This window comes from Mizuhopecten yessoensis, unplaced genomic scaffold (genome assembly GCF_002113885.1).
Source record: "Mizuhopecten yessoensis strain PY_sf001 unplaced genomic scaffold, ASM211388v2 scaffold3023, whole genome shotgun sequence".
Classification (NCBI taxonomy): domain Eukaryota; kingdom Metazoa; phylum Mollusca; class Bivalvia; order Pectinida; family Pectinidae; genus Mizuhopecten; species Mizuhopecten yessoensis.
The window spans coordinates 811422-821332 of NW_018404837.1; the positions used below are offsets into that span (position 1 = coordinate 811422).

General features: G+C 36.4%; 1 pseudogene; it reads left to right on the forward strand.

Moving 5' to 3' along the window:
* The first annotated feature begins 3957 nt into the window (after positions 1 to 3957).
* The window catches only part of LOC110446870, a 10387-nt pseudogene continuing 4433 nt past the window's right edge, over positions 3958 to 9911 (forward strand).

A 9911-nucleotide genomic window follows, 5' to 3' on the forward strand; every position in this document is an offset into this window, starting at 1 on the left:
AGTCGAAATTTATGCATTGTCGAATATACCTATGTAAAAGTGTACAAGGTCACTACGAAAACACTAATGCGGTCTGCGTTGATTTTTTTTATTTGACAAAATGTCCGTGTTAGGTCAGGTCCTGATTGGTCGACATTTAGATATTGACCGATGTTATAGATTGGGTATATAGATTAGTATGTAGGGTTGTCATTGGTTAGCCGGTTAACCGGTTGCTCGGTTGAAATACCACGAACTGACAACCAAAATCCTTAACCGAAAAGTCGGACATTTACTTACCCCTTTTGGGAGCCCTATGTATCCCTGGTTTAGACCTACAAACTATCTGCATTTGTATAGATGCGACCAAAATTGGATAGTTTTGTAATAAAAACAGTGTTCAGGAATTACATGTCAGTGTTAATTTTGTATTCTAATTTAAACACTGAAAAGAGATGACGCCAACACCATAAAAAATCAGGACAGTTTTTGAAAGGAAGCCAGAATACAAAGCTGAGAAATATCAACTTTCTGAGATAGAACGTGCCTTGCATGCGAAATGAAATATAATCTGAAGAGTACACACATGAATGAGCAAGCATGTCTTAAAACGTCTGTCAAGCTAATTTTGTTCTAAAGAATGATATTACTACATATGATTTCGAGAACAGATAACTGTAATTGAATCTGTCTTACTGCATTCCGACATTCGTTGTTCATAAAATATACTTACTGAGGTTACATGCAATTATTTCCAGTGTTAACCTTGACATACACGGGTAAACTATCATGCTAATTAATATATACATGTATGCTTGTGGTGTAAATACGTTTTAGATAGAATATTTTCCAAACATATAATGCATTGTTGCTGTTTATTGTTTGACTACCAAATTGACCGATTAACCGGTTACTCGATCGGTAGAAGAGTAATCGGTTACAAAAATATGACCGGTTTGACAAGCCTAGTATTATGGCATTGCGATCATTTTCTGATGCATCACTTGCGACTACTAGGTTAGTTTCGGCACCTTATGGTGTAACGGTCCCTGTTACGATTAGATATTGTTATACTTCATAATAAAAAAAGAAATGTATGTACCCTTCCAGAGCAATGATTTCACATCTGCTTTAGTAGGTTCATGTTGTATAAAAAAGGGTGTGTCTTTTGTTCCTTTGGCCAAAGAAAGATATCCTTTGTTAGATATGTATGGAACGCCATAGCTGTCACATATGGCATAAAAATACTATATGAATTGATATTTTCATTATATGATTTTATCATTATATTATTCGATTTTATCATTATATTATTTGATATCATCATTATATTATTTGATTTCATCATTATGTGATTTGATTTTATCATTATATTATATGATGTCATTATTATATTATTCGATGTCATCATTATATTATTAGATTTTATCATTATATTATTTCATATCATCATTATATTATTTGATTTCATCATTATGTGATTTGATTTTATCATTATATTATATGATGTCATCATTATATTATTCGATTTTATCATTATATTATTTTATATCATCATTATATTATTTGATTTCATCATTATGTGATTTGATTTTATCATTATATTATATGATGTCATCATTATATTATTCGATTTTATCATTATATTATTTTATATCATCAATATATTATTTGATTTCATCATTATGTGATTTGATTTTATCATTATATGATTTGGTTTCCATTGTATTGTAACATTTCATCATTATATTATTTGATTTTATCATTATATGATTTGATATTATCGTTATATGATTTGGTTTCACCATTATATTATACGCTGTTGTCGTGATATGATTTGGTTGTATCGTTATATTATTCGATTTCATCAATATATGATTGAACTTTATCGTTATATTATTTAGTTTCAACATCATAGTATATGCTTTCGTCATTATATGATTTAGTGTAACCGTTATATTATTCGATATTTTATCATTATACCATTCCGTCAATCTGATTAAAATCATCTGTTCAGGCGTAGTACGAAATTAACGAAGCCATGTAACATGTGATTTTAATCAGATATCATATTATTCACAAACATCATGATGATTGCACAACTTCATTATATTATTGTACAACTTCATTATACGTTGGATACGATTCTGACAAGCATCTCCGTGAATCCGAAGTAAACGGAACTTTTCGCCGGGGCCTTTTTCTGCCATGTTACTACCGCCATTTCTGACGAAAAGTGCAAACGAAGCTGTGCATAGTCTTTTGTAAGTATAGAGATATCAATGATGAGGGAAACTGGTAGTGGCCGATTGAGACACATGACCGTGAATGTTCTCAAAACGGCAATAGACTTGTTCAAATTAGAGAAAGCTGATTTCCTTGCCACGGTATGATATATTTGCTTGGACGATCTTCCCTTTACGTCGATTATAAAAGGGCCTAGGGCTAACTTATGTTCTCATCATCTCGGTTTTGTATTCTTATACAATGTAGCTACGACCACTGCAGACCATGAAACGATGGAAATGACATTTCAAAGCTATCTGCCTTTCATAAACTCTTGAATATGTTTTCATAATATAACTAAATCAATCCTACAAGTACTTAGTCTACACCAGCTTAATATAATGTTATTTTTTCTTGATAACCTATTTAATATCGAAAAAAGAGATGGAAACAGTTCTCATGGAAGTCTTCAGGCAGATAAAATATTTCTTTATGAGTCAATATGATTAATCGTTAGCCTAATTTGAAATAGTTTCTGTAGATTTTACCAACGTTGACTACACATCCTCATAATATCTAGTGATGTCACATTATAAAGATGTACATACTGTTGTTTTTGTCCTTCTGAAGGCTTCACTTGCCAAACACTGGGAATTATTATATAACCAATACTGAGGGGGATGGGGGGAGTAACTAATATAACCAATGGTCTCCCTTATTAACCAATACTGAGGGGGATGGGGGAGTAACTAATTTAACCAATGGTCTCCCTTATTAACTAATTTTGAGGGGGAATGGGGGGGGGGAGTAACTAATGTAACCAATGGTCTCCCTTATTAACAAATACTGAGGGGGATGGGGGGGTAACTAATATAACCAATGGTCTCCCTTATTAACAAATACTGAGGGGGATGGGGGAGGAACTAATATAACCAATGGTCTCCCTTATTAACCAATACTGAGGGGGATGGGGGGAGTAACTAATATAACCAATGGTCGCCCTTATTAACCAATTCTGAGGGGGGTGGGGGGAGTAACTGATATAACCAATGGTCTCTCATATCAACTAATACTGAGGGGGGGGGAGAAATTAATTTAACCAATGGTCTCCCTTATTAACAAATACTGAGGGGGATGGGGGAGTAACTAATATAACCAATGGTCGCCCTTATTAACCAATACTGAGGGGGAGTAACTAATATAACCAATGGTCGCCCTTATTAACCAATTCTGAGGGGGGTGGGGGGAGTAACTGATATAACCAACGGTCTCTCATATCAACTAATACTGAGGGGGGGGAGTAATTAATATAACCAATGGTCTCCCTTATTAACAAATACTGAGGGGGATGGGGGGGTAACTAATATAACCAATGGTCTCCCTTATTAACCAATACTGAGGGGGATGGGGGGAGTAACTGATATAACCAATGGTCTCTCATATCAACTAATACTGAGGGGGGGGGAGTAATTAATATAACCAATGGTCTCCCTTATTAACTAACTAATACTGAGGGGGATTCAGGGATGAGGGAGTAACTAAAATAACCAATGGTCTCCCCTATTATCTAATACTGAGAGGGATGGGGGGGAGTAACTAATATAACCAATGGTCTCCCATATTAACCAATACTGAGGGGGATGGGTGGGGGTGGGGGGAGTAACTAATATAACTAATGGTCTCCCATATTAACCAATACTGAGGGGGATGGGTGGGGGGTGGGGGAGTAACTAATATAACCAAGGCTGTGATTAGTCAACAATCAAAAATTTACATTAGACCAATTCAAAAAAATGTATCAATTTCAGACATATCTGACCAAGATGAAAATTTGTCTCAAAATAAGATTCAGGAAAGATTCTACAGTGTGGCCAAGTAATGAATGTTACTCAGCTTAGAGCTCACTTAATCACGTGTGATGATGATGCATTACCACATTTCCAGCAGCGTCAACGACCCAACACTCCTGAAGCGGAATACTCTGGCCATAGGTCTGGACATTTCCAACAAAGTCAAGGATTTAGTTTATCTGGAATGGATGGCTCTAACACTAGCCCCTCACATTTGCAAGATCATCAGGCTTTAAGCTTACCTGTACTGGAAGACTCTGATGATATGGAATTGCCAGACATTGAAAACAACATCTCAAAAGACAAGGGCATAGCAGAAATAGTGGAGAAAGTTGTCAAAGTTTGTTCACATTGGAGCAATCCTGTAGAGATTCTTAAATATCTACAATCTTGTTTGATTGTTGGCAGAAATTTGGAAGTGGAAGACGTAACAGAGACTGCCGAAGGAAAAACCAACCAAATTTGTGTTGATCGAGATAACATTCTGGAAACAGCATTTGATGAAATTCAACACATTGAAAATTTGAGAATAACTTTAGAGGTTGATTTCTATGGTGAGGTAAGTAGAGAAATAAGAATGAAATAAAATTTCCCTTTTTAGGTCACCTGACACAAAGTCTCAAGTGATCTATTCTAGTCGCTTTTTATATGCCCGTCAAATTTTTGTTTGTCCGGGGATCTCCTCCTACATTTTTCGACTGATCTCTTTGAAACTTGATAGGATTTATTATTATGATATGTGGTTGTGTTTCGCTGAATGGCATTTTGATTCGACTGTTTTTGTAAAAGTTATTCCCCTTTGTTTATTTCAGTGTTTGATTTTTGTCCCGAGATCTCCTACAACATTTTTCGACCGATTTCTTTGAAACTTGGTAGGCTTTATAATTGTGATATCAAGTTGTGTTTAATGAGTTGGAGACTAAACTCTGAATACTTGTATTCCTCAAACTGTTAGAAAATAAAACATTGACTTTGTAGTGAAAGGTGAGGGTTAAATAGCATGCCACCTAACCACTCTTAAGGTGATGCAAATCTAATTTCAATGCAAGATATAGTATAAATAACACTATATGACATTCGACGGGTGTATATTGTTCTGCCCCGCAGTACTCTTGTTGTCCATCTGTCCAAAAACAATCGACTTTTAATGAAATTGTGCATTTAATTATTCCATGACCAAAAGTCAACCAAAATTATAAAGTATCTTCACTCCTAACCCCAAGGGGCGTGAGAGGCGGGGCCTAAAAGGGGCAAATTGACTGAAATCTCAAAAATCTTCTTCTCAATTAAGACCCAGGTATAGTAGAATCAAATACTGTTCAGGAATAAAGGGTCTTAAGGTTCCTAACCAAAATTGTGACTTTTCTATGACCCGGGATCTCACATTTCCCCGTGGGGAGAGAGTAAAATTTGCAATAGAGTAATTCAAATAAAAAATGATGTTTGTTTCTACTTAACCAACTGGCTAAGTAAAAAAAAAAAAGGCAACAAATACTGTGAACCTATTGTTTTTGGGGTCCTTTAATAGTATCACCCAAAATTTTGGTCAGTCGGATGTTTTATAGTGGCCTGGTTGTATCATCCTATTAAATATCCAGACTTGTGATCTCTAGCGACCAGTCGGTCACGTCTAGTATTTATATCACTGATAATGGATGTAAATCAAATGATGGAATTATTTTTAAATCAGCAAATGTTTGTGTTTTGCTTTTATTTTCTAGAGTGTGTCTGACCTGGGTGGACCACGAAAAGAATTTTTCCGTTTAGTATTGATGGCCATCAAAGAAAAATACTTTGATCATGATCTGAGGAGTTTGCTCTGTGAAGACTATGTCACCATTGGCAAGATATTCGGTAAGACCTTATGTTTATTAGCCCACCTGACTGTCCAAAGAGCAAGAGATTAAACAAATTCTAATTCATACCAAGAGGCCCAGAGTCATGCTATTGGACAAGCTTTTAAGTAGCCTACTGGAATGATTGACCTGGACCTACTTTCAAGGTCACAGGGGTCAAATGTGTTAAAATTGTGTTAACAACTTCTGAATAACTGACAGTCAGTGCCCCTCCGCGCCCCCCCATCTATGAAGGTAGATCATATGCCATGATCCAGGCAGAAATTGAATATTCCTCCTTTANCCTCCCCCCAACTCACAGGGTCATGATATTGGGCATGGAGTATGCTGGAATAAAGGGTCACTAAGTTTGTTAAAAAATATGACATTGACCTACTTGAAAGGTAACATGGGTTTAATCATTGGCATGAAAATGAAAGTCTCTGTCACGAGTATATGATACACCTATTAAACAAAGTTCATATATAAAAAGGTAGATCATATGCCATGATCCAGGCAGAAATTGAATATTCCTCCTTTATTTGTCTCTATTTATGTTTCAGGTCTTAGCATCCTGCAGAATGGTACTTTACCTACCTTCATTCCACATGATATATTGAATGAAATGTTCTCTGATGAGAAATCCAGTTCACGCTGTATTCAAAATTGAGGACGGGCTTGGATGAGCTTGGAATTTATCAGGTAATTTTTTGCAAAATGGTAAAACTGATTAAATATTTTTAGACCACCATCATTGGATTGTGAGCTGTTCAAATAGCTCATCATCAGTGTTCCATCTGTGTGTATTAATCACTGTGTCTAAAGAAATACTTAATCAATTAATGTACATGTTTGATTTTAGGACTGATCGGAATGGCAGACAGGCAGCATCTTGGAATTTTTAGCCCACCATCATCTGTTATTCAAATCACCCTGTGTCTGTGGTCCGTGATCCGACCGTCGTCCGTCCTAAACAATTCTTGTTATCGCTATTTCTCAAAAAGTACCAGAGGGATCTTTCTCAAATTTCATATGTAGGTATCCCTTGGTCCTTAGTTGTACAGGGCAACTTTTGAGACTGATCGGATAAACAACATGGCCGACAGGCAGCCATCTTGGATTTTGATATTGAACGTTTGTTATCGCTATTTCTCGGGAAGTATGGGAGGGATCTTTCTCAAATTTTATATGTAGGTTCCCCTTGGTCCTTAGCTGTGCAGGGCAACTTTTGAGACTGATCGGATAACCAACATGGCCGACAGGCAGCCATCTTGGATTTTGATATTGAACGTTTGTTATCGCTATTTCTCGGGAAGTATGGGAGGGATCTTTCTCAAATTTTATATGTAGGTTCCCCTTGATCTCTCGTTGTGCATGTTCTGTTTTTGAGATCATTAAAACAAAATGGATTAAAAGAAGAACTAAACAGATCTTTCTCATATTGCAATGATCAATTCTATTTCTTTCACATTAAGTACTGTACTAGTAAATATGTGAAATGACAAACTCACTTTGAAAGTTGGCTTTCATACACATCAGTATTAAGTTTAGATCAAAAGTTACCTCAAGGTGCATTTACTGTTAACATGACTCGATCAAACAGATTAGAGGAAAGAAGAGAAAAGATCGAACTGACAAAGAACTAATGAAGATGGTACAAAGGTGGGCGCCAAGATCCCTCTGGGATCTCTTGTATGATTTGTGGAGATCGATGGACAGCCGTCTTGTTTTAATTCAAACATACATGTATAGCTGTAATAAAGTTTGTATCCCTTAGAATCTGTTTGAAACAGAAATCATATACAAGTTATGGTTATATTTCTTTTAAAAATGCTACTTCTAATGTACATATATTTAACTGTACATATGTCTTTGCAGATTGGTAATCGTGTCCCTGCATTTGTCTTCCTTCTGAGACCAGCCAACAGAAAGCTTACAGTAAGGGCGTTGACACATTATTTGAAGCCGAAGTTTTCAGAGACAGGTTCCAACAGCAGGATCCTAGAGGGAGCAGTATACTCTGCCTTTATGAGATATGTTCGTGAAGTTGCCAGTGAGTTATAACATTGTTGGATGTGGAAGCAAGACTTATATGGTGTTACTTTTGAGTTGACTTTAAAAGTTTTGAATTTATAGATCCATTTCTCAAAAATACTTGTCCAAACTTAATCAAACTTGGTAAATAGTTATGATGACATAATGTTAATTTCAACATACTATCATTTCTTGAATACCATAAAACATTATGTTCCAGTGACTCTGGAAAATGGAGATTCTGGTTAACTGGACTTTTTAGCCCACCGTCTGATGATGGTGGGCTATTCAAATCGCCTGTCTATCATCCGTCCGTTGTCTGTCCGTAAACAATCCTTGTTATCGCTATTTCTTGAGAAGTACTGGAAGGATGTTTCTCAAACTTCACATGTAGGTTCCCCTTAGTCCCTAGATGTGCCCATTCAATTTTGATTCTGATGGGGAAAACAAAATGGCCAACAGGTGGCCATCTTGGATTTTGTCAGTTGGAAGTTTGTTATCGCTATGTCACAGAAAGTTCTTCTTAGATCTTTCTTAGATTTCATATGAAGGATTTCCTTGTTATCAAATTATTAAAGGGAAAATTAAAGATGAAAGAACGGAAAAGTAGAGAAAAGATCAGTCTTACATGGAACCAATTAATGAAGATCATTCAATGGTGGGTGCCAAGATCCCTCTGGGATCTCTTGTTTAGGTGAATTTTGAGATGCAATGCATCAATATTTATGCCTGTCTATTACGTAAATAAGGTGCTCGCATACTTCAATTACTTTATTAACATTGAATTTCGTTTGCATCAAAACTCACGTTAAGTTTTTGGGTGAGTATCTGGAAGGTTTTCAAGTCCATCAGTATACATCCCATACCCTATAGGGTATATATATAAAATCATTAGAGGTCTATGCATGATAAAATGACAGCTAAATTGTATTTGCTTCGCCGTCTGTCTGTCCTTAAAACAATTCTTGTTATTGCTCTTTCTTGAAAAGTACTGCAGAATGGATCATTCTCAAATTTCATTTTAAGTAACCCTAGGTCAATAGTTGTGTTTATTTAATTTTGGAACTAATTGTGAAAAATAAAATAGCCAACAGGTGACCATTATCACTATTACTTTAGAAGTATTGGGTGGCTCATTCTCATATTATATAGGTTCCACATGGTCCCTAAGGTTCGGATCCAATTTTGGAATTGATCTGCGAATCATCAAGAAGTAATGGATGGATTACTTAACCTTTGGTCATCCAGTATGAATATTGAAGTGATGATTAGGCCCACATGACGAAGCAGAACTAATGTAAAGCATCTGGGTTTTTTTTTATATGAAAGCACTGAAGAAAACTTTATACTTGGGGCATGGGTTGACCTAGGTGAGGTGTTGTGTCCTGTATCAAAAGTAGGTCATAATGTTTGATACTTGCATACACTTTCATATTCAGTGGGAGACTGTAATTCGCCTTATTGTCATATAAGAATTTTACACCTATTTTTCCTTTTTTAGCTCACCTGGTCCGAAGGACCAAGGTGAGCTTATGCCATACCATGGCGTCCGTCGTCCGTCCGTCTGTACGTCAACAATTTCTTTAAACGACTTCTTCTTCTTAACCACCGGTTGGAATTAAACTAAATTTGACTGGAAGCATCCCTAGGTGGTGGGGATTCAAAATTGTACAAATGGTGGGGCTGACCCCCCAGGGGGCTGAGGGGCGGGGCCAATTTGCCCATATTGCTTTAAGCGACTTCTTCTCTGGAACTAAGAAGTGGATATCAACCATATTTGACTGGAAACATCCCTAGGTGGTGGTGATTAAAAATGTACAAATGGTGGGGCTGACTCTTCAGGGGGCTTAGGGGCGGGGCCAAAAGGGGGCAATTTGGCTATATTGCTACAAACGACTTCTTCTGTAGAACTGTGCACTGGATATCAATCATATTTGATCAAAAGCATTCCTGGGAGGCAGGGATTTAAAATTGTACAAATGGTGTG